Source organism: Trachypithecus francoisi, unplaced genomic scaffold (genome assembly GCF_009764315.1).
Source record: "Trachypithecus francoisi isolate TF-2019V2 unplaced genomic scaffold, Tfra_2.0 Lachesis_group1, whole genome shotgun sequence".
In the NCBI taxonomy this organism is placed as follows: Eukaryota; Metazoa; Chordata; class Mammalia; order Primates; family Cercopithecidae; genus Trachypithecus; species Trachypithecus francoisi.
In genome coordinates this window covers 145,726,288-145,752,442 of record NW_022681454.1, presented here as the reverse complement: position 1 = coordinate 145,752,442, position 26,155 = coordinate 145,726,288, and the positions used below count along the sequence as shown (strand labels likewise).

The 26,155-nt window shown below is 37.4% G+C and overlaps 1 long non-coding RNA gene across 1 annotated transcript; it reads left to right on the top strand.

Annotated features, from left to right (window-relative positions):
- Window positions 1-24,192: 24,192 nt before the first annotated feature.
- On the top strand, window positions 24,193-25,953 carry LOC117084823. The gene is made up of 3 exons (XR_004437688.1): window positions 24,193-24,237; window positions 24,742-24,928; window positions 25,807-25,953. It is a non-coding gene; the product is annotated as an uncharacterized LOC117084823 (long non-coding RNA).
- Window positions 25,954-26,155: the final 202 nt, after the last annotated feature.

Here is a 26,155-nt window from a genome sequence, read left to right as displayed (position 1 = left end):
AGATTTAGAAATAGGTGTTAGAGATTTATCTTACCAATATAGTTTCTGCTTTATGAAAGTTAACACTGAGTTACTGGATGAATTATAATCATCAGTGCTATCAAGTCTCATTTTTGTATCTCAATGCATTTGGTCTTAATTCTACTTTCTTAGATATTTAGTATTCAATATTCAATTTTGATTTTTTATATCTGTCTGAATATTCTTTGTAGATGGGTGAGTTAAGCTTATTTACATTCATTGACATGATCAATATGTCAAAATCTTTTGCCTTTGTTCTATTATACACACACACATTACATGAATATTTTTCTTTTCTTACCCCTCTTCCTTTCTGTACAGCATCAAATTTAAAGTGATGCTCTTTTTCTCTCAGTCAGTATTTGTAAAGCAATCAGCAGGTTAGTCAATGTTTTATACACATTCTCCATTTTCTCCCAATTTTTGATCATTATTCCCCGTCTATATGGTCAGAAATATAACATTACATTTTTAACTTAAAAGTCTCTCCAATCTTTTGGTTAGCTGAAATGTACCCTTTAGTGAATCACTCAAGTAGAGCTCAGGAGAACAATATTTCCTAAATTATCACATGTTCATACACATTTATTTGGAGCCTTTATATTGACAAATTGGTTTGGCTACATAGGAAATGTGCCTCACATTTTCTTTCCTTGAGTATCTTAAATATGTTACTCCATTGATCTCTGAAATAGTCTTCCTGATGAAAATTTCAATGACAATCTGATTTTTTCCCTTGTGAATTGCTTTTTGCCTCGATACCCAAATTATTTTTAAAAATTTAATATTTTTACTAGACTGTGCCTCAATGTTTGCCTTTCCATGTAGATTTTTTCCAGTATGAGATATACATTTTAATATGTTTCAAATAACCTTGTATTTGAAGACTTTTAAATTGATCATTGTTAGAGTATATTCTATCCCCTTGGTTTGGTTTTCTCACAAAGACTCCTATCACATACATATTACATCTTTTCTACGAACTTCTATATCTATCACTTTCTTTTGAGTCCTTTTCAATCTTCTTCCTGATTTATTTTTCACTGTTAATTTTTCCTCCTTTCCATCTTCCATTTCTATGAAGGCATTAGCAGTAGTTTTATTCATTCTAGTATGCTTTGACTTTATTCTTTATTTCTAAAATGACTTTTTCTTTGTTTCCTTCTTTTATGCAACTATCATCATTTTCCCCAAAATTTAACTCTTCTCCAATTACCTCATTCTAATTGTCAATATTTGTGTCAATATTCATATTTCATAGCTTTTATCACTTTCTTAATTTCTTTTGGGTAATTTTGAAATATTAGTATGTTAATTTCCTATTCCTACTGTAACAAATTATCATAAATTTAATGCCTTAAAGAACCTCATATTTATTATCTTACAGTTCTCAGGGTCAGACATCCAAAATTGGTCTCACTGGGCTAAAATTCAGGTGCCAAGAAAGGTGTGTTCTTTCTGGAAGCTGTAGGGGAGAATCTGTTTCCTCGCCTTTTCTAACTTCTATAGATTACTCACATTCCTTGACCAAGGCCCTGTTCATCCATCTTCAAAGCCAGTGATGTTGGGCTGAGTCCCTCCTACACTGCCATTTCTCTAGTTCTCCCTCTCCTATCTCCTCGTTCCACTTAGAAGGATCCTTGTAATTGCATTGGACCCACCTGATAATCCAGGCTAATTTCCCTATTTTACAGTCATCTGGTTAGCAACCTTAATCCCATCTGCGAACTAATTCTCTTTTGCCATGCCACCTAACATATTCACAGGCTCAGAAGATTAGGATGTCAACAACATCAAGGGGTCATTATTCCGCAATCAGCTTACTGTTTTCGATATTTTGTGGCATGTCAGTTTTGCATGCTTTCATTTTCTGTAGGAATATTAGTCTCCTTGTTCTTTTGTTTTAAACAATAATACTATATTGTATATAAACATAATCTCTTTAAGTAAATGAAGTTTTTAGAAGAAAATAGCAATGTGATATCCTTTGAAACTGGTCCTCCTCCCTTTCTTTCCACACCTTTATCTGGACTGCCTAGCCCTTTGGTGCTTCTGTCTGTATTCTGCTCAATTTGGATTCTATTTCTAGCAATTTCTCCATAAGCTTTGTCTTGGAAGACAGCTTTGTTTTCATAGTGTTGAGAGTTTATAGGACCCAGATGCCTCTGGAACCATTAGAATTTATAGCAACATAATCCACTGTACTCATCTGTGAATTGGATCCTGCAGGATCCTGTCATAGCTTTTTAGACTGCAGTTCTCACATGAGTTCACCACTCACCTATTCTGAGAAATAACAGAAACCCAGCTGACTTCCCTCTGCTTCTGCCTACACAGATGTAGACACCAGGTATTGTAATTATTGGTGGTTTGTTGACAATCATGTTTGGAGGTTCATGGAGATTCCTTTTTTCACATAGTTTTGCTTATGGGTCTTTGCTTATGCTGTAGGTTGTCCTTGTTAATTTTAATGGGGAGTCAGGGATATTCAAAAAATATGCCATTACCATATTCCACAATTTCTCTCTATCTTTTAGGGATATCACAGAACTAAGTGTAGCAGACCCAAGCTCCTTTTGAGTGATACATGATAGCTCTGTAGTGTATACAGGGTGAGGTGAGGAGACAAAATGTCATTTGTTGCTATCTCTTTAACCCTGTCTCTTTTCTTTAAGGGAGGCAGAGTAATATAGGAGAGGAAGAATAGTCAGAGAGACAAACGGTTCATTCAGATGGGCCACTTATCTGGTTCAACCATTCCTTTTTTGTATCAAAGGAGTTCTTGGCCCAGCTCATAACTTGGATTTATTTATGAATTTATTTGTTAATTTTAATTTTTTAGATATTCATAATGTACCTTCTATATGCTGAATTCTTGGGAGGCTGAGCTGAGCGGATCACGAGGTCAGGAGTTCGAGACCAGCCTGGCCAATATGGTGAAACCCTGTCTCTACTAAAAATAAAAAAATCAGCTGGGCATGGTGGCGTGCACCTGTAGTCCCAGCTACTCAGGAGGCTGAGGCAGGGGAATCGCTTGAACCCAGGAGGCAGAGGCTGCAGTGAGCTGAGATCACACCACTGCACTCCAGCCTAGGCAGCAGAGTGAGACTCTGTCTCAAAAAAAAAAAGAAAAGAAAAGAATACAAAGATGATTAAAAGCTGGATTCTACCCTCAAACAGCTTGAGTCTAGTACAGAAGATAAGATGATTCCACAAATAACTATAACTTAAATGCTGTAAGGATATATCCTCAGAGAGAGGACTAATTAACCGGAAAGGGCCAAAGGAAAACAAAATACCATTTTTTCCTTTACCTCATTTGTATCTGAATCTTCCCAGTAGCTCAAGGATACACTGTAAGTAGGACAGGCAAGCCTTGGTTTTCAATCACCACAGAAAAGGAGAGTGATGACTTTGCTCATCTGTAGGGATGTTCATAGGGAAGTGCTATCCCTCAAGGGATGCCTGTTCAGCGGTGATCACCATGTGATTAAGTCCAACATTCTGACAAGAAAGGAAAGCCAAAAATATTCATCATGAAGTTACTCTGTTTTAGAAAGGGGAACTATGAAAAAATATAGGTTTCATTAGGAGGAAAAAAATTGAAGTAATAGTTTTAAAAGCAAATAACCATGAAGAAGCTGAGAGACTGTTGAAGAATGGCTTATTGGAAACTTGGGGAAATTGTCTGACTCAGCCCAAACAGGACAGGCATTTAAAAAATAAACATTAAATGGGCAAAGGAAAGAAGGCTGTTATGGGGAGTGGGAATGAATCTTTTTATGGAGGAAAAGAATTTTCCAGGAAGAAGAGTGGTAATTCTGTAAAATGTGACATACCAAATGCAATGCAAACTAGTAATTAAGTAGGTCAAAAGCTCTTTAATTACCAGGGCACCTTGCAAGAAAATCCAAAATCAAACACTAAACTTTTCAAACAAAGAAAGGAAAGCTGGTAAGAGTATTAATGGAACTACTTCAGGCTGATAAAAACATTGTACTCAAGTGCAATATACATATATATATAACATATATAATATAAAGACAATAGTGCAAAAAAAGGAGTTTGTCAGAGTATTTAATTTTTAAAAAGTCATTTTATGGAGCTCTCCCAATTTAAATACTTTAAATTGTACTTTCAACAGAAAATCTGTATCAGTTAGCTTTTGCTGCATAACAAACCACCTCAAAACTTAATGGTTTAAAACAACAATTACTTATTAGTTCATAATTCAATGGATTGGCAATTTGGACTAGGATCTGTTGGGCAGTTCTGCTGGCTCATCTGGTTCTCACTCATGTGACTGTAGCTAACTGGTGGCTCAGCCAGAGCTGGATGGTCAAGATGGCCTTATTCCCATTTCTGGCAATTCTGAAGCTCTCTTCCACGTGGTCTCTCCAGCAGGCTACTTCAGACTCTTTGCATCCTTGTTTGATGATGACATTTGCAGCAACAGGGAACAATCCCTAGTGACCAAGCACTTTATAATACAAGCCTTGGCTTACATCCTATTTCTTCATGTCCCATTGGCCAAGGAAGTCATTTAGCTAAGCCCAGACTCAAGGGATGAAGAATTAAACTCCACTTCCTGATGGGAAGAGTGGCAAAATCTCGTTATAAAGGAACGTGCATAAAACATAGGAGGAAGTATTGTGGCCATCTTTGCAAGTAACCAACCACAGTTTGCCCTCAGGTCACAAAATTAACTTGCTTTCTACAGGCAAAATAAAAATTCTGTCTTCTACCAAAGTCACATCCCATGATGGTATCAGGCTTGAAGGATCTTCATCAATATCAGTTCCAGATATAGAGGAGTCTCTTTAGGTGTAGCTCTTCAGGTTCAGTTCCTCTTAATCCAAAGACTTACCCACTAAAGTTAGCTGCCGTCTTCACACACATATCCAACGTGTAACAGTGAGAGGGGACAGGTAACAGCAATAAACGCTCCCACTTGAAATGGGAAGAACACCGGCACAAAGCAGTCACCAGTTCAACTACTGTGAGATCCTGCCAGGCAAATTTTAACAAGGACCTCAACTGTTGGAACAGGAAATGTTCCTTAATTAGGGTCCAATTGTAGCTCCCAAGAAGTTTTGTGCTGCTCTTGGTTATACCCTTAAGAAGCCTGAATTCTACCCATAGAAAGTTGGGGCCCACAGACCTCCTTTGGTTTTAAACTGCTTCAGTCCATTTTAGCAAAAACTGGCAGTGCTTTTACAAAGCTTTGTGAATTCCCCCATAAACCAAAGTCAAGTGTACTTCATACCCCAAAAGCCAAACCCACACTTTCTCTGGAAATAAGCATCTCTCTTATTTGGGTATCATTTCAGGCTAATTGGGAGAATGCCCGTAAAATTACTGAAAGCTCTTTTGCCTGGCTGAACATCTACTAGGCGCCATCTTAAATCTATCAGAGGGCTTTAAAAAGGACCTTATAGCCATACCCTTACTTCATCCTTATTCCTAAAGATATTTCTTGTTTTGAAAATATTTTGCTGGCTGGAGAAACTGGAAATAAAAAATAGTTTTATTTTCCAATCCAGCAAATTTGTCTTCTTTGTATACCTCTAAATTCTGCTTGCCAAATGGTTATTTATTTAGCTCATCTTTCTCTCACCATTTCACATCAAGTACAGCTAGCAGAAGCTAACAGACACTTTCCCCATTTTGCCATAAGATCTTCTTAGTCCTATCTCTAAGTTTATTGCATATATTTTTTAATCTATGACAGTTTCATCAATTCTTTTGCAACAATGTAACGTGAATTACCATCTTTCCAACCTTCTATTATGGTTTCCTCACCACTTTTCTAGCCTCCACTAACAGCTTGTTTGCCTTTTTGTTGTTGTTGTTCACACTTTGGTAGAAATTTCCTCACTGCTTTTTTAGCCTCCACTTGCTGTCTGATCCCAAAGCCACCTCTACATGTTTTAGGTTTTTATTACAGAAGCCTCCCACTTCTGGTAGCAATTTCTATGTCAGTTAAGTTTTACTGCATAATAAACTACTCCCCTGAGAAACTGGCTCAGAGCAAAAAAAAAGCATCTCTTTTTTTACCATGATTTTGTGGGATGACTGGGTAATATTTCTGGTATGGATTTGCTCAGCTTGGGGCTGAATGGTCTAGGATGAGCTCTTTCAGAAATTTGAGGCAGAGCTGGCCCGGGACAGCTGGGCCTCTCTCCAGATTGCCTCTCATCCTCAAAATGGTGAGTCCAGCTTGTTCACATGACAACAGCTTTCCAGGAACAGGAAAAGAGGGTAAGACTCAAGTGCACAAACACTTTTTAAGCTTCTTTTTGCATAACCTTTGCTAATATTTCATTGGCCAAAACAAGCCACACACCAAGCTCATATTCAAAGGATGCAGAAAAAAACTCCACATCTTGATGGAAGAAGCAGCCATGTCACGTTGCAAAGAGGTGTATGTGTAAGAATGAGAATAACTGTCTCCCTCTTTGTAAACAATCTATCACAAAAGCTAATAATCATAGTTCTAACAACGGAAAATGCACACAAGTGTGCTGCACTGATTGATACGCTAGATGCAGATAAATCACAGGTTTTTGGAAAAATGTAAGAATAGAGACAGTAACTATAATATATAATTTGCCAGAGATGGCCACAGGGCTTGAGGCTTGTTGAATAAGCAGCGATCACATTCTCCACTCTATGTGAACATCTCTAGAGAAAGTTCTGGGGAGTGCAGAGATGAGCATGAACTGATAGAATCATAAACTGATAGGATCCAGCCTAACTGAGGGTATGAAAAGCAGTACAGTATTTTATACGCCCCCACTATACAACTACTCCCTTACATGTATTCAAGTGAATCGGAGCAAAAGCAATATCAAGGGAAAAGAAGATAATATTTTTTCAAAATGACAACATGAAACACAAAGACTGTAATGTGGAAAAAAAAATAAGTTAAAAGAAGTTGAAGACTGTTTCCCCTGACCTCCCTTACACAACAAAATGATACCTGCTGAATGTAACCGTAGGAGGGTCTCAGGTAGTTTTAATCCTCATTTGGGATTACATACTTCTCTTCCAGTTATTTCCCAGAAGTTTCAGGAATTTACCCTCCATTGTGTTATGAATCTTCCCAAAGCATAAAGTCTGAAGTGATGACCCCAATTGTTATAAACCAGAAACAGTCCTGAGTGGGAGCCATAATAGAACAGTAGAATGTCCAAAAATAGCCTATGGGGAAAAGGCATTTGTACCAATCTAAAAAATGCTATAACAATGCACACCGTCATTTCTTTCTTTTATGGCATTACTACATGAGAAGACTAGAAGGAAATACATTAAAATAATAACACTATCTCTGTTGCTTGGGCTCTAATATTTTATCTCTTTTATTTTGTATGTTTTATATTTATAAGAATTTCTTTACCAAATAATAACAGATTACACATTAGAAATGGTAATAACTAAAGATATAAAGCGACTCCATATAACAGCATAATTAGTTTGCTTTAAATACTTTTTTCCAAAGGTAGGATATGAAACATACATACATGCCTCAACATGGGATTATCCTTTCTAAGTTAAAATCAATGTTACCCCTCCAACTGAATAAACCAGTCTTTTATCCAGGAATTTGCCCTAGAGAAACACATTTTGTTTAGCACTTTTATAAAAGATTAGGCATATAGCACAACATTTTTCCAGTTTGTAGATGGCTCTGCATAGTTTGCTAAATAGGAATAAAATGCCAAAGTGATAAGAAGAATGCATAGAATAATCACACAATAATATGACATAGGCAGAAAAGTGACTGCTGAGTTTTAGGGTGGGCAGAGTAAGGAAAAGTTGAGGTGGCACTCACATAGCTGATATGGTTGCTGCTTTGGGAGAGTTACAGTCTAGATAAGATAAGGCATGTGACACTCATCAAAGCAGGGAGGATACATCTGAACTGACTGTAAAAATACATTAACACATTGAGTGGGGATATATTTATTGGAGACAGATATGAGTCTGAACTCATTTAGCATTCTCTAGAAAGGTTTTATTTTGGCTTTGAACAAAATATTTACGTAAATCCAAAATTAAACTCTTCCTACTATATTCCCTGTTTAGCTCATGTTTTCCAAAAGTTGGGAAATAGGATGGGGAATAGAGAGACCAACCACACTGTATGTTTCTTACTGAATGTATTATTACCTTCCTCTCCACAACTGCATTAACATCTACTAAGGTGAAATGTAACTATTACATATTTAGACAGTGAAGTCGTAAGACAAGACCATATAATAATTTCTACTTGCCAAATATAATAGGAACCATTTGAACAAAATGTGTAAGAGGGAAAAAAGGAAGAATTATTTAATCACACACATTTTCCAAAATCTAAAAATATATATATATACACACATACATACATATATATATATATAAAACAATGAATCAACATTTGAAAACATCTGCCTTATCTACTAAATGTCAATAATTTTCTAATCATGTTTTGTTTTGTTTGTCTGTGTTATTCATTGCTGTTTCTCCAAATCTTCAGTCTCTGGAAAAATAGATGGCAGATAGAGTAACTGCTTAACAAATATTTGCTAAATGAATTAATGAATAAATGAAAAATATTTTTGTATGTAAGAAAATTCCTGAGAAGAGGTAGCTGCAGGCATCCAGGGAATCAACTATCGGGTTCTCTTAACAGGAAAGGAATATCATATCATTATCCTCGGATCCACCCAAATTCTATGATCGTCAAGATTCATGTTGAGATCTATTTCTTCTTTTAAGGTTTCCTGACCACACTGGTCTTCACTGGTCTCCCTATGAGACTTTATCAGCTCGTCATTTAGCTTGTTTATTTCTTTCCCATTGTTTATTGTTAATCTGCGTTTTTTAATGGACTACAGTATGTTCAAGCTGTAACCTCTCCTTAACTCATTGATACAAAGGTTAATAAGACATGGCCCCTGCCCTTGAGGGGCTTGCAGACTGGCAGGAATTTACAGGTGAAGTAAATGAGCGCAGTGTGTCAAATATTATACAGGCTTTGGTACATTTGGGTTGGCCTTCCCAATCACAGCTCTACTCTCCCTCTATTTGAAGAAATCAAAAAACTGATTCCAATATTTCCCACTGGCACTTAAAAAACTAAGTTTCTAAATCTGAGCTAGGACATACCAGATGCACTTGCACAACAGTTTAAAATGAATGTGAGCTGGTAACGGTGTTCCTGCCTCTATCAATACCAGTTTGTGGTAACTGGGCCTCATGTCTCAGAGTCTGGTCACCCTTTATGGGTATGGCAGCAAGTGGGGCGGTGGCAGCAGCAGTTTCCCACCTCTGGATGGCAGTTATTGTGCTGCGACTGCCAAATCAATAGTCCAGTAGCTGTCTTCTAACTTCCATTCTTCTTATCCTATGAGCATCACATTCCCTGAATTAAACACCGCTTGAAATCGCTAGTATTTTCACTGTATCAAACCCTGATTGATTCTCATGGTATATGGAGAATAGAGTAAGGACACTAAGAAGAGAGCAGGTGGCTGTCCCATGAGTAAAGTGTTAATGGAAAGATAATTTTCCAACTGAATCAGGCAGACGAGGGGTGGAAGAATTTAACTCAACCTGAGTACACAGTAGTAACTCAAAAACTCAGGATATTTATGTACACTGGGAAACTTAGCAAAGATCTACTCTAGTCCCTTTACCTTAAAATAAAGGAAAAAGAAACTCAGAGAGGGAAAGAGACTCTCCCTAAGAAATGGAAGGTGTGAGTCCAATGAGCAGCAGGGCGAGGGCAGAACTGGAGTCCCTGCTTTCTAATCCAGTGTCCATCCAGCTGGAATGCTCCTGTAATTTCTATTAAGCAAAATTATTCAGAAGAGTATCTAGGTATTTCACTTCTTATAGAAAATAAGCACCGAAAATGTTAATATGTAACATAATGATGTTAAGATTGTATTCCCATTGATGAACACAATAGCTGAAAATGAGCAGAACATCCTTTCATGGGAATATTGAAATGGATAGCCTCAATAATAAATGGGAATCAAATTATTCTAACCATTACATTATTTTTCCCATCCCTTATATGGCCTATTTTTAATAAACATGTTTTTGATACCCCTATTTCTCAGCAGATCTATCTACTCAGAATCCAGTGGGCTATCTAATCACTGCTCCCACTCAAACAACATGGCATCAGTGAAGACAGGATTTATAGTTCTGTTTATTCTCTAAAGTTCCTTCAAAGATAGGCACTTGTGAATCAACCACACCTCTTTAGGAAAACACAACACAGCCTCATGTTCCCTGTGACACTCCTGAGTCCATGAATAAATGGATTTGAAAATGCTCCTTCTTCTATTTAGAGTGTGAGATTTTAACTGTCTTCATCAGAAGAGCCAACAGTCTCTCTGCAAACATTTAACTTGCTGAAACATACCATAATCTTATGATGGTAAGTCTTATTTCTAGAAGATATTTCAAAAGATTTCCTGATCTAAATCCCTGATATCAAATAGTTTAGGTGTTATTACTTTCATTTTACTGGGGTGAGGCCTATGAGATTAAATTTCCCTTATAAAGTCATAAAGTTAGTCAGAGGCAGAAACAGTGTCATTCCCTGCATTTCCGTCTTCTAAAGTTTCAAATGCAAAGGAATTCACCCCACGGGTTCAGCCGCACCCAAATCTCAAGCCAATCCTAACTGAGGTAGGAAGTATACTTGGAGTTCTGTCCAGAATCCAAGTACCCATTGCCCACTGCAGGTCTCAAGTACCTGAAGTACTTCTCAAGACCTTCAGACTTCCCCCAACTCTTGCCATGATTATTAAATCCTTATGAATGGCCCTCAACCTCCTCTGTTTACATCCCATTACTTCTGGTGTGACTGAAGCCTTGTAAGAGACTCAGTGGGTCTTTGGGGTTGAGGGAAAGTGCTGACACCATACTGCATCCTTCCAAAAAGGAAGTAGTAGCCTTTGGGATATTGGAATAAGTTAATATTCCAACTTATTCCAATGTACACTGGGAAAACTTAGCAAAGATCTACCCTAGTCTCTTTACCTTAAAATAAAGGAAAAAGAAACTCAGAGAAGGAAAGAGACTCTCCCTAAGAAATGGAAGGTGTGAGTCCAATGAGCAGCAGGGTGAGGGCAGAACCGGAGCTCCTGCTTTCTAATCCAGTGTCCATCATCTGGAATCCTCCTGTAATAAGTTAATATTCCAACTTATTCCAATATCCCAAAGGCTACTACTTCCTTTTTGGGTCCCCAATTCTGACTGGGCTGTTGCTCCCAACAGAAGAAATCATCTAGAACTAAGACATTGTTCCCAAGACTCAGAATATTAACAGGTGTCTAGATAGCATTCTTGATTTGCAAAATGACTGATTAAGGTGCCAAAGACAATATTCACATGTCTATTTATTTTTATTACATTGATCCTTTTCAAATGTATATTAATATGCACTAGTAAAGTAGTCTATATGGTAATTGAATAAATGAATAGAGAAATTTATATAAGGAGGATGGACTAAAAAATATGTATGATCAAGAAAATTTAGAGATTCACTTTAAGAATATGTGCAGTGGGTCACATCTACCTGAGTGGCGTCCTTTGGATGCTTCTAGACTGTAAGCTCCATAAAGATATTGTGTCTGTTTGTGGAAGCCATCCTCACTGCCAAACACTGTGTCTGGCACATAACAGGTCTTCAATAAATATTTGTTGAATAAATGAATCAAGAAATGAATCAAAATTAGCTGAAATCAATAGTTCCTATGTATCTTTAGATACTGTAGTGAGTGGAATAGTGTCCCCCCAAACTTTATATCCATCTGGAACCTTAGAATGTGACCCTCTTTGGAAATAGAGTCCTTGCAGACATACTTCAGTAAACATTGACATGAGATCATACTGGATTAGTGTGGCCCCTAAATTCAATGAGAATGTCATAATTACAGACAGAAAAGGATACACAGAGACATAGAGAGGAAGGTAATGTGAAAACATAGGTAGGCAGAGACTGGAGTGATGCAGCTCAGCTACAACCCAAGGAATGCTTGGGGCCACCTGAAACTGGAAAAGCAAGGAAGCATTCTTTTCCAGGGCCTCAGAGGGAGCATGGCCTTGCTGATACCCGGATTTTTGACTTCTGGCCTCCAGAACTGTGAGAGCATATTTCCGATATTTTACGCTACCAAGTTTGTAGTAATTTGTGAAGAGAGCCCAAGGAAACTAGTACAGATAGTATATTTTAGATGCCAGGCCTCTTGCCTCAGTCAGTCTTATTAGACCTGACTCACCTGCCCTTCTCCAGTGGTCTATTGTAACAAATTCAACATGCCCTCCAGTGCAAGTAGTAGAATCTAGCTCCCCTGACACCTAGTATAGCATTCAGTTCACTACACATGACCATTTATAGCCAGAGAACTTACCTGATAGGAAAAAGTTCTCAGTCTAAGGTGTGGGGACACACTGCGGGTACGTACCCATGAATTTATGATGTAACCTGAAACTCTCTGCTCTTAAAATTGTTTATGAGACTAAGCTTCTGACCTCTGATATATGCTGGTTCCAGCCAGTTCACAATAGTCATGAGACGTGTTATAGTTTTATTTATGTACTTGATCTTCTGGTCAGGGCAAAAACCAGGAAATGAAGTTTTTGATTTTTTTTTTTAAACTCATCTTTGTCGTCATTTAGTATTACTAAACTCTCATTATGTATACGTATCTATATAAATAAAAAACGAGTTATATTTTAAGTCAATCACATTTTCTGAAACTTTCAAAGAGAATAAAATTTCCTTCTAATTGAGGTAAAAATAAAAATTTAATTTACCATTCATCTCCCTAACTAGCCTTGCCAACAATATAATTTCCTTCAAACAACAGACTACCAAAATGTCTTTTGTATACTTTACATATAACTTATACAAACATAGATCTGACTGTGCTTGGCAGAGAGGGGGCACTCAAGAAGTGTTAGGACTGTTTTTCTGGATTAAGAAAGAAAATTAACATTCAGAAGTACCCCTTTGATTTGAATTGCTCGCTTGCTTGTTGTTATTAGTTACTGTTGATGTGATTGAAATGATCATATCTTCTTCATCTTGAACTTATTTACAAGGGTACTTGATTTTGAGCATCAAGAATGTTATTGGTGATCTGACTTGAGGTCAGGAGTTAGAGACCAGCCTGACCAACATGGTGAAACTTCATCTCTACTAAAAATACAAAAAATTTTGCTGGGCATGGTGGTGGGCACCTGTAATCCCAGCTACTTGGGAGGCTGAAGCAGGAGAATCTCTTGAATCCGGGAGGCGGAGGTTTCAGTGAGCCAAGACTGCACCATTGCACTCCAGCCTGGGCAACAAGAATGAAATTCCGTCTCAAAAACAAAAACAAACAAACAAAAAGGATGATATTGGTGATCTGGAAGTGTCATAATTGAGTCACAGTCACTGTGAAAATAACAAAGTGGGTAGCAAACCAAGGCAAATGAATCCCAATCTATAAATCACAAAATTTTACAAGAGAAAAACAAAAAAAGGAGGTATCATCCCGAGATTAGTAATTCAGAAAAGGAAGGAAGATTAGGAGGTGTGGAGAGTTCAGAAGGGAAAGTCTGATGAAGACAAACCCAAGAGATCAGAATTCTGTTAGACTGAGATCCACAAACATGTAATAAGCACCCACCATGAGACAAGCAGCGGGTGAAAGTGAGTAAAGCATGGAGCTCGGACCCACAATCTAGAGAATGTTTAGACATTCTTTGAGAAAGAAAAAAGGTAGAAATCTGAAGAAACTTTTGCATTCATGCATGGTGCAATTTTTTGAACTCTGCTATAAAAGGAAGCTCCAGAGAGCAAGTCTTAGAAGTACCCACAACACCTAGCATGCATTTTTGAATACACATAGAAAGTTCCCAGGAAATGAATACTTTTGTGTGTTTTACTTAACCTATAAATTAATGTGCAAATAAATGGGCCATAAAACCAAAGATGAATATATTCAGAAAGAGCCAAGAACAAACAGTATGTAAGAATAATGTCAGTAAGGCTAATATCCAGATGTGGCTTTAAAAATTAAACAACTATTCTTACCTCATGGTTTTAAAAAACAAAAAGAAAAAACAACAACAACAACTAAAGATTATAAGAGAAGATGGCTGACATGGTGTCTGCAGACAGTTACAGGTGGAGGCCTCTGAGGCAGCTGCCATTATCTCTGCAGGGTTCAGGATGACTCAGGGAACCCTTCAATGACAGCCAATCAGATGGACTGACCTGGAGGTATCCCTAAGAAAAGCACATGGAGTCATGTTCTAGGAATCTGTTTTACACATAGCCTAGCTCAACACTTTTATCAATTACTTGACTGAAAATAAAGGGAAAAAAATTCTGTGAAATGTGAGGATGTCAGAAAGCTACGGGCCAAAAAAAAATTAATCATCAAATGATGGAAATAATTTAAAAATACACTGATTGGTCAAGTTGGCGTGTACAAAGTTATAGTAAGAGTGTAAAGGTTCATGCTGAGTTCAAAAGGTCGATCACATTAGTACAGAAAGGATGATCTAGTTGCTAGAAATTTATGTTGCTATTTATTTTCTACCTGATTCCAAACTTAACACATAATTTAGTGCATGCGCGTGCGCGCGCGCACACACACACACACACACACAACCATTTGAGTCTACATGTAAAAAATATAAGTTGCAAATTAAACCCTATTTTATTCTACACTGGTCCAGGTTTCAGTGTGCCCCATTCTAAGTTTATTTTGGAGGTCCCTGAAGGATCTGGAAGCAAGGATTTGGAAAAAATTTGCACAGAGGAGAGATCAATTCAGGGAATCAGTAGGTGCATCAAATAGCTGAAGGTATCACGTGGTGGAAGGAGTTGACTGATTACACTATTATGAAAGGTACAGGAAAAGCAACAGGCAAAAGTATAGAAGGACAGTCTTCAGTTGAAGATAATGAGTCATACTCTCTCATTAGAGCTGTTCAGCAATGGTCGGCCTACCTTAGGAATACATGAGCCCTGCATCACCAGCAGCATTCTAGGGCTGGATGACTATTGACAATGAGGGGCAGTGGAAAATAGACTCTTTATATCCTTTTCTACTCTAAAGTAAATAGTACAAATAACAGAAAAAATGTGGAATCAGATAAGCATATGTTCCCATATATACCATCTTTGGAATGTCAGACAACTTTTTAAATCTCTGAAGAAACTTCTTAAGCCTACTTCTCAGATTAAATAACCTGTGTAAAGCACCTGCCACATAGTAGATGCTAAGTAAATCATGGAAAAACAAATTATCAAGATATCATATAGTTTCTACAGAATAAGGAATAGCAATCCTCTTAATATCACTAAATGAAAAAGAAAAACAGAGAAATGAGATAATGTTCTTTAGCTTTCTGATCCTATCTCTGTAACACAAACTTGTGGGTCACACTGATTACCTTCTGACTGTTTAAACAAGAGATCTTCCTTTTGCAGAAAACATTTACTTGAATTAAAATATTCATACTTCACAGGCAAGTTGGATTTCTGATAGAAATAAAAAGCAAACCAATAAAGTAAGATTCAAAATTCTATTTTCAGACAAGTATCTTAAATAGAAAAATATTAAAAATATACAGTTGAGGGTGGAGCGTTTTTCTCAAATGGTTTTCCCTACAATATTATCTGAAGAAGGGGCCCTTTTCAGAAAGAGAAAGGCATCATTTAAGATAGGCATCATATATTAACCCATGAAAGCTGATGTTTGATAACTTTGAAAATTGCTTTATCTTTTAGCTTTTCCTTTAAAAAAATAGACAGACTTTAGGTAACTTAGCATATAGATTAATTTTTAAAATTTATTGAAATGTCCTTTAAGTGTTAGTGAATTAAGATTTGCAATTAAAAGTTTGTATCCTTAAGTGCAGGTGAAACTGTGCTGGATGTTCTCATTATGAACTTGCCCAATAAATCACAATTAAGATATTCCTAATAAAAGCATTCATCTTAGAAAGAAATTTGCTTGAACATAGTGCTAGGAAAAAAAGAATTGCCCTGATGTAGATAGAGTAGGGAACATGGCTTTACACAGAGACCTTTACCAAACAGGCCAAAAATATGCACAAAAAATTATTTTGAAGAAACTTCACAGAAACTTTTTTTCATTTTTGAGATCAGATAAAAAACATGTGTGATATTAAAAGCAGTAGCTGTCACCTGATCTGTGAACTCGGCCAATTCCAAGGATCTAGGTAAAACTAGTGTAATGAGAACTGCTTCCTGGACTGTTAACAAATACAGACAACAGGAGAAATGCAGCTTATGTAAAGATATTGGAAAGTTAATCGAAACAATTATCACCAGAGACAGGCGAATGGAAAGAAAGACAGAGGGAAGGTACAGGCGCGGGGAGGGCATGGGGGGAAGGGGGAAATAGAAGAGTGACATTTGGTGATGAACCATATGTGCGTGGTTTGAAAGACATGACTGAATTGTTTTTGGTGCAGTATTATTCTGACATTTAGAATGAGGCAATTTTCCATTTCCATTAATGTACTGCCAAATAGAAGGGGAACTGTCGCGAATTAAAGACTAAAGAAAGCTGTTCCTCAAAGTTGTATTAAATCATTGCTGATGAACTCATTAAGAACAAATTAACAAGGTAAATTGTACTAGGAATAACCAGCAAGAAAATCCAAGTGAAATTATACAATTTCACTAGTTTCTAAACAGTCCAGCATTAAGCAATGCCAACACATGACGTCAAAGTGGGAGATACTCTTTGGTCTCTACAAATTTTCCAGTATCCCCTGAAAGGACCCAGGGTTACTTCAGAAAGAGGAGAAAATTTGACATAGTATCTCAACAGACTTCATAACAACTAAAAGATGTTAAGGGAAATGACCCCTACCCACCTTTCCACTCCATTTTTCAAAGCTAAAACTTCGTACGAGGCATGATAAAAAATAAAAATGGGTTGTCTGTTATCCAAGCAATACATGTAGCCATTTTCTAATGATCAGCATAGAGATTATTAAACCTGTACAAATAAGTTTCCTCATTTTTCATGAGATCAGCTAGACATGAATTTTTTTACCTTTCGCAGATGAGGGTGAAAAATCTTTTCTGTTGTCTTCAAATCCTCCTAATGGATTTCACCTTTCAGGTGGAAGAGCTGAAAAATAACATCGAGATGCTCCCATCTCAACATCCCAGGATTTGCAAATCCTCTAAGGTGATCAGTCCCTTATATATCTAGTTACAGAGCAACTCAGACTTGTCATTTCTGTTTTATTCTCAGCACTGGTGCTCTAGGTATTGTAGACAAGTTGAGACAAAAAAAAAAAAAGGCAGCAGAAACTCACAGCAACATGCTCATTAATTTGTCCAACGGCCACACTCTGCATTTCCTCATGTTGAGTCCATATTCTGGAACTCAGCAATGAAATCCCAAAACCTTTTTACATGATGATGTCGACCCTCTCACTTCATGTTTTCTGTTGACATTTTGATAGGTCTTCTTTGTGCAATAAAAGAGAACTCAAGACATCTCCATTATAGCATGAGTCTCGGTCCTGGACTCCTTTTTTCTCCCTATGGCATTCCTAGGGCCTAGCATGTTGTTTAGAACACAAGAGTCACATAATAAAAGCTGTGTTATTTGGATAGAGGAACAAATAATAATGTTGTGTACTTATATTATGGTCCATATACAGAATTCTCTCCTATATATTAATAAATGATCATTTGAAATTCCAGGAAATACTGGCTCTAACTTGAGATTGATACAATAACAGCCATGTCTTAAATGTGAATTAATCTGCTGCATTTTCTCTAATTTTTCATAGTCATTAAAGCTCAACTTCTCAAAAGTAATTCCTTTATAATGTATTACAATTTTTTTCTTCAATTGAATTAATTCATTTATAAGAATCTTTTTTAAAACTACAATTTCAGTTGGGTTCATTTTAAATGATTTTGAATAATTCACATTTATATAGCCCTTCATCTCATGATCTCAAAGTCCATTTATATGTTATTTATTTCTAACGTAGAGCAGGATGGAATAATTGTTCCCATTTTACAGACACACTGAAATAAACACTAAATATATGGCTTTCAGTAAATAACTCAGATGGGAAATTTGAGACTCAGGATCAAATCCATTATTCCTCATCCAATAAATCACACATTTCCATCATATTGTTGCTTAAAACTTTATTTTCTGTTGTAACTTCAGTCTCCCTCATGAAACACCTAACTTCTGCTTACTAAACTTTAAATGGAGATACGCATGTGGATTGCTCCAACTCTTCCCTCCCCCTAATTCATTTTCAAGGTCATTGAATGTGACCAATTGTTGTTAAACCAGTGCTAAAACAAGTTCTGCTGAAGTCAACAGGAACCAGAAATGTGCTTCATCCAAGATTTAAAATGTGTATAGGTATCTGATTTTAAAAGTTGTAGCCCCTTTAAATTAATTGAAAGGACTACTGAGTGCTGGCCAGACCATGCTGCCTGGCCATTTCCATAATAAAGGATTGCAACATGGAAAACTAGTATGTCTGGACATGTTACCCCAACTTTGTTTATATATTCAATATATCATAATCAAAATGTATAAAACCAAGATAAACCACCTTTGACTTTTAAATCAGACAATTCCTTTTGCTTTTGTGGTTCATGGTTGCAGTTTACTGATCTGATAATTATATCCACAGAGAAACTGATCTTAGCAAGGAAGGAGAGAGGTCTAGAGAAGAAACCAAAAAATCCTTTCTCCTTTGTTTGGTTTGTTATTTTTTCAAGGAATTTTTAAAAATCATTTGTCTTATAGATAACAACAACAAAAAAAAATGTTTGATGAAGCAAAAACCATTTAAATAAAAGAACCTAAGTCAACTCTCTCCTCTGAAAATGTTCTAGCCTAAGGGTGCATTTTTCCAGCTTCATTGCTTGCCAGTGCAAGGTCAGGGCTCCTACTGAATGTTGTTTTCTGAAATTAGGATGCTTCATTTTAATCTAAGTAAAGTCACCAAGGACCATGAATCCTCTTCTGACCTCGTTGGGGCTGAGCTCCATGCTCTGTTAGCTGGCTAAGCAGAGCGTAGTGAAGGCCCATCTAACCCTGGATACATACATTTCCAATCATCCTTGCCTAGAGTCACACTAACAAGGACACTTACGGGATGTGGAAGGAGGATCCTCTTTTCAGTCATCTGACTTTATAAACACCATCTCCATCAGTGGAAAACCACAGTTAAAACCTTTTCCAATGACCTGGTTATGCTTTCCTTCCTGATTTACATTTGCTCACTCACCATGGTAGCATTCTCAATTTTAATGAAAATAAAAATGTATTGGAATTAGATCATTTTTTATTTAAAAAAATTTTTGACTCTAAATATGTGACATGGGCAGCTTCACAGGCAAATGACTGCGTCTTTATTTACACTATGAATGTAGGAAGACTCTCCCTCTATTACCAGGCTTGAATCTATGAATATAAGGATAAATAGTTTTACTTTAATCTTTATGGTAACTCAAAAATGGCAATGATCCTTCTAGGGCATGTTAGTAGCAAATATCCAAGGACAAATTTAGGTCAACTCAATTCGCCATGAACCTCTTTGGTCTCCCCTCCCCTTCAGGCCAATTGCCACATTTTGCTTTCTAACCCAATTAATTACATTCTGTAGGTCTTTAAATTTTGATATAATAAATCTTACCTTCTACCTCTTCAAAATATTCTTCAGTCTTCTCCCTAGTTATAAGAATCCCCAAAGGCCTTTCTATTCTCTTCTATAGTTTTCCTTAGCAAGTCATTCTTAGCCATTTCCATTCTATCAGATTATCACGTTTGATGGGATATAATGGTCTAACTTTGAATGTTTTTACAGAAAAATGGATTTTCTCTAATTTCATTAGGAAATCTTTTTATTTTCCATGTACGTTGCTATAAACTTAAGCTGACTTCGGCACATAGTTTCCCTTCTAGCACCTCTCCAAGAACAAATATTCCCATGGAGAAGCATTCCCTATGATGGGACTACATCTTGACACCTCATCACCTGAGACTGATGAATCTCCTTCTAGATATTTTATTCATGTCTTTTGATAACCACCACTAAATTATTTTCCTCAGACTTGGCTTGTCTTCCATCATTAAGAAAACTCCACACCCAATTCTCTAGCTGCAACCTCTATGTGTTCTAATCCAGACATACTTATCTCTGCTAAAATAAACTTTCTTTCTTTTTTCAGATTTACCACTCCCCAATCCTTGCATTAGCTTTTCAAAACCTTCTCGCATTGGTAAAACCCATACAGGTGAGAGGTTACTCCTTCCTGTTTTGTATGCGCAACCCACTGTCGTGACTGTCCTCCCAGGTGCTATTTGCTAATTTGTAGGCTTCTTTATCAAATTTGCTTCACAGCAACAGATATCTGAAAGTAATATCCTTAAAAATAGGAGAAAATCTGCCTCTCCAATTGCTTCCCATGGCTAAGCATAGTGATTTGAGCCTCCATGCCTCCCTCTTTCAGCGCCTCTGAAATTCAAAGCTTTGTCATTTAAGCAAGGCTCTTCCCATATCTCACTCTAGACCTCTTTAGATGATTAATACACTCAATTAAGAACCCAAACCAATTTCTGCAGCACACACTAGTGATGGACAAGAAAAGCTCAGCATGCATCCAGTTGTCCTACAGGAAGGAGGTGCAAGTAATTAAAAGCATATTGGAGTTAAAGAAACTGGAGTTTGAACCTCAGTTTTGCTGCTGACTAACTGGGCAAGACATCGGGCAAGTGTCTTTTGCTCAATTTTCGGGGCTTCAATTTCTCCACCTACAAAATGAAGATAATAATAAAACTACCTTATTGGCTGACATTTTGCATGTAAAGCACATTTAGCATAATACCTCCCATATAATAAGTATAAGTGAATGCTGTCTTTCAATTAAACTTCACATACTGCATTTGACTATTTACTTTGGATCTAAAGTCACATTATACTTTATGACAATATAAAATATGATGACCAAGAATTTTTCCAAAGGAATATTTTTATATCAAAATATATATGTATAATCAGAATATCATGGAAAAGTTCATAGTGAAGAGAGGCTCAGATAAACTAACCAGCTGTTTGAGATTTAAACAGTTGGTTTGTTACAGAGTTCTGCATGAGAACTCAAGCTGCCTGACTCCTAGTTAAGTGCTCCTTTGCTATACAGAACTGGCAGTGATCACTCTTCTCTAAGAATTATTAATTTTAGTTTGTGGAAAAATGCATTTTTTGGAAATAGAAATGATTCTGTATGCTTACCCTAGAAAGCCAACTGAGTTGCTTCGAGAAGAAAAATGCTCAAGTTTTAAGGTGAAATGTCCATCAGCTGCCAAGGCAACTCCAGCTACAACAAATGTCTGTGGTCCACTGTTCCTCTTTCACTCAACACAGACCTTTGTCTCATAGTAGAGTTGTTTCTTCTCATTGAACTTTTTCTTTGTTGTTATTACTGAGTATTGTAATTAAACATTCTTCTTGAATCTGCTTGGCAGCTGCCACTGTGTTCTAAGGAACCATTCAGAGCCCTGTGTATTATTATCCTAATCCTCTGTTATAAAGAAAACTACTTAATGCCAAAAATCAGATACAAATACTGAAAGCACTTTACATTTGGTTTTATTAGAATGAGTATTAATTGACATATTGGGGCTGGGGGTGGGTCCAATTCTTCAAGACACTAGGACCTCTGTTAAGTTAAAGTAAGCGTGCAATTTTGAGTTCCACTTGAGTTATATTCAGCTTATGTGTTAACTTCAACATAGCTTGGGAAGCATTCACTGCACTGAATATTCATATGGCATGCGTGATACAGACACTGAACCCAATTTAGTAAATGAATACTTGTAATTTCACCAAAGCCCCGCCGAGAGATTATTATGCAGATTTATGAAGGAATATCACTGAAGCAATTCTTGGCTCTGTCTTCACTCACCAAGGACTCAAAAGTGTGTAAACCTCAAATCATTTTCTATATATTTACCGCTACTGGTTTCATCTTCCGAACTTTTGTGACATTACCTCTCACTTTCTGTTTTATCTCTAATTTTCCCTTTAATATTCTTGCCCTTGAGCAAAGAGCCAGCATCATAACACCTACGAGCACTGCCAAGTTCCTCCTGACAATATCCTGGCTGCCATAATGCCAGCAATCTGTTCCAATCCTGTCACTGCAAAATCTCATTAAAGGCAAAAGGATGTCGGGTCACAGGCATATAGATACACAGCAGAACGGGCTCACATTTCCAGGACTGGCTATGCCCTGTGTTAGGTCTCCTGATGTCTTCAGAGAAATCACATATTGGCAAAGATCTGGGCTCAGAGAGCAAAAGCTAGTGTTGCTCGTGCATGCTGCAGTATAGATACCTAACATTCCTATTCCCTTGAGGGACATTAACAGGTTATAGAGACCAGATTCAGAACCAGCACATTTCCCCAAAGGTTTGTGCAAAAGGAAACGAGATACAGCCTGACTGAATAAGGCCTGGAGTGCATTGCAGGAGACCTGGATTCGAGTTTAAGCCTACAACTAGCTCATGGTCACCCTGGAACAGTCACTTAGATCCTCTGCACCTCATATTCCTAGGCCATTGGAACATCCAGGTCTTCAATTCTATAGTAATTTTCTAGAATTTACAAATGAAACCCCAGAATTTTATAGGTGACCAACTCCAACTCATACTACAAATCAGCATGACACCCAGACATGTAAACTTGCAGGAACATCAGCTCACGAAATGACAAACACTTAAGTCCATGTAACAATTCAGTTCAGATCTAACAAGTTATCATCACATCTCAGTAAGTGTGCATTGGAAGTTTGTAGAAACCTCCAAATAATTTAGTGGTAAGCTTTTTGTATTACAACTTACAAAATCATCTTACAAACATCCATCTATCTATCTTTACTTCTTTCTGTAGCTCACTGGAATTACCTCTTTTTCTGGGATTAAAACCAAAAAGATACTGCTATAACCATATATACCACAACATCATGTTACATTTCACATCTTGGGTTTTGGAGTGAAGCTATCAATCCTAACTTCTTTCTTAACTTCTCCAAAGTTAAACCATCTCTTTGAGCAGATGTGAAAATTAACAAAATAATGCGGGAAAAAGTTATCAATACTGGGCCTGGCATTTATTAATAGTAATGCTTAATAAACTTCAGTTCTGATTGTTATTACAGCAAACAATTTCATTGCAATTTTTGTGAAAATTGCCCTAGGGTGCAAGATACTATCACAGTAGCAAGAATCACTGGGGGAAAGGGTTGAAGAGAGACTGAACGGAATGGGATTTTTTCTTGGTTTGTGTATGTGTAATTATGTAATCTTGGATGAGCAATTTAACTTCTTGAAGCCTCAATTTCTTCATCAGTAAAACAGAGATAATACTAATGTTATGTGAAAATGAAGTAAGATAATACATGTGACAAAAAATACTGAAGGAAACTTTTTGTGCTTACCTGAAATCAACAATGGAGCTTAAGTTCAGGGAACATGATTTAGAACCCCATATTTACAGGGCAGCAGCCAGCCATTGGGGCCACAGTGCCCTCTAGGGCCTTTTAAAAAGGGGGAAAAGGCTGGGCACGGTGGCTAAAGCCTATAATCCCAGCACTTTGGGAGGCCAGGGCTGGCGGATCACGAGGTCCGGAGTTCAAGACCAGCCTGGCCAGCATGGTAAAACCCTATCTCTACTAAAAATACAAAAAATTAGTTGGGCATGGTGGCGTATGTCTGTAATCCCAGCTACTCAGGAGGCTGAGGCAGGAGAATTGCTTCAACCTGGGAGGTGGAGGTTGCAGTAAGCCAAGATCGCACCGCTGCATTCCAGCCTGGGTGACAGGGCGAGACTCCGTCTCAAAAAAAAAAAAAGAGAAAAAAAGAAAAAAGGGATGAGGGGGAATAGTCTTACCACAATCAACCATGATCACTGGACCCTTGCTAATCTACATGTGGTCCATAAACCAGCAGCATAAGCATCACCTGGGAACCTAATAGGAATCTCAGGCCCCACCTCACAGTTATGGAGTTAGAATCTTCACTTTAAAAAGTTCCTGGGTGACTCGGGTACATTAAGTTTTGATTAACACTCACTTAGACCATCTGTATAAACTTTAGCTCATACAAGCAAACAAGGAAAAGACAGGTGAGGAAAAGAGAAGGAAATCTTCAGATTAATGAGTTGTCAGCTCCTTTAGGTTGGGAGAGACATGACTATGGGTTTTTTTCTCCCAAGGGGCATGATTTAACTAAGTGTGAAGAGGGGCTAGGTAGGTAGAGTATCAGGTGAACCACTTGAAAAGATTAAAGATCTCTGCAAGAAGGAAAAGTTGGCATTTTAAGTAGCTTTTTGATCAATTTGTGGCTACCTGAAACAAAAAAGAGCAAATTGGTGAGAAGTAATAGAGTAGACATAGAGGGAGCATAATGCAGAGGCAAGCTGCATCCTCCTCATTCTGTGGGGCGGAAATTCCTGAGTTTCTGTATGGCAAGAAACACTGCTAGAGATAGCCAGGGTTGAGCCGCCATTTTGCTAGGGCCCTCCTGCAGAGTGCTGTCCTGTAAGCAAAGGACATAGGAGGTGGGAGGTGGGAGATAAGGAGGCAGGAAATCGCTCAGTCAGGTTCAATCTTGTGCTTCTCCACATCAGGGAACTCTGTGATGAAGAAGTCTCTGCAGGACTCTGGGAAGAATGGTCCTGTACTCGAGTTTGAGTTTTAAGCTAGGAAAATGGCTAATAATTGAAAATGATGGGAACACTATGGAATTTTCTTTGTACGTCATTATGAAATTGCTGTGTAACAAAGAACCAAGATCCAAAAAAGCAAGCCTGGGAGGTATGACTGCAGAAAAAATTAATCCCATGATAAGAACCAGTGGGTTGAAACTGTCCAGTAAATGTTGCTTAATGAAGTCCAGGAGAGATTATAAACATCCAATGAAGGGTAGATATTATTATAAAAGTAGGCCGGGCGCGGTGGCTCAAGCCTGTAATCCCAGCACTTTGAGAGGCCGAGACGGGCGGATCACGAGGTCAGGAGATCGAGACCATCCTGGCTAAGACGGTGAAACCCCGTCTCTACTAAAAAATACAAAAAACTAGCCGGGTGTGGTGGCGACGCCTACAGTCCCAGCTACTCGGGAGGCCGAGGCAGGAGAATGGCGTGAACCCGGGAGGCGGAGCTTGTGGTGAGCTGAGATGGGGCCACTGTGCTCCAGCCTGGGCAGCAGAGCGAGACTCCGTCTCAAAAAAAAAAAAAAAAAAGATATTATTATAAAAGTAATATTGAAAAACAACAAAAATATAATTTTCAACAATAACATACTGAAGTATGATACATCAATGTAATCGAATAAATATTATCATGAAGAGAGAAATAATGAAGAGATGCACAGAAGACAGACACATTATTAAATAAATGTTCCAATGGTTTTGTTGATATGCACATTTATATTATCTACACATATTTAGGAGGACAGACTTAGTAAGATATAACAGATGATCAGAGTGTTGGATTTTGTGAATAATTTTTATTTTGTGATTTTTCTTAGCTGCACTTAGTACATTTTCTTTCATGTATTTACTCATCCTGTAATTAGAGGAAAAAAGATGATGCTATCTATCCCCAAATCTCCTGCTATTATTTTACCCCTGACCTATCTGTTGAAGAACTCTTATGTGTGCACATAACTGTTCATAATTTTGTTCACAAAGAGTTTGTGTGCTACAGGAAGAGACGAATAAGAAACGGAAGATCAGTCAGTGCACAGGTAGATGACATCTGTGCATCCCATTGTGTGAAAAATAATCTGCTTATTTTGCCTTTTGTTCTAAAATACATTCATTACATAGGCTATATCATGACTGCTTCTCAACATCTTTATGTATAAAGATGCTTTATATTTGCAGAGCTGTATCTGATTTGCTTTCAATATTCTACTTCTGCAAACAGCAAACCTAGGTGATTTGACCCTGCTTTCTGTTTTATCAATAAAACTTCGTCTCCTCTCTTCTGCTTCTCTTTGCAGGCAGTAAGACAGCTATGTATCATCTTTGATTGCTG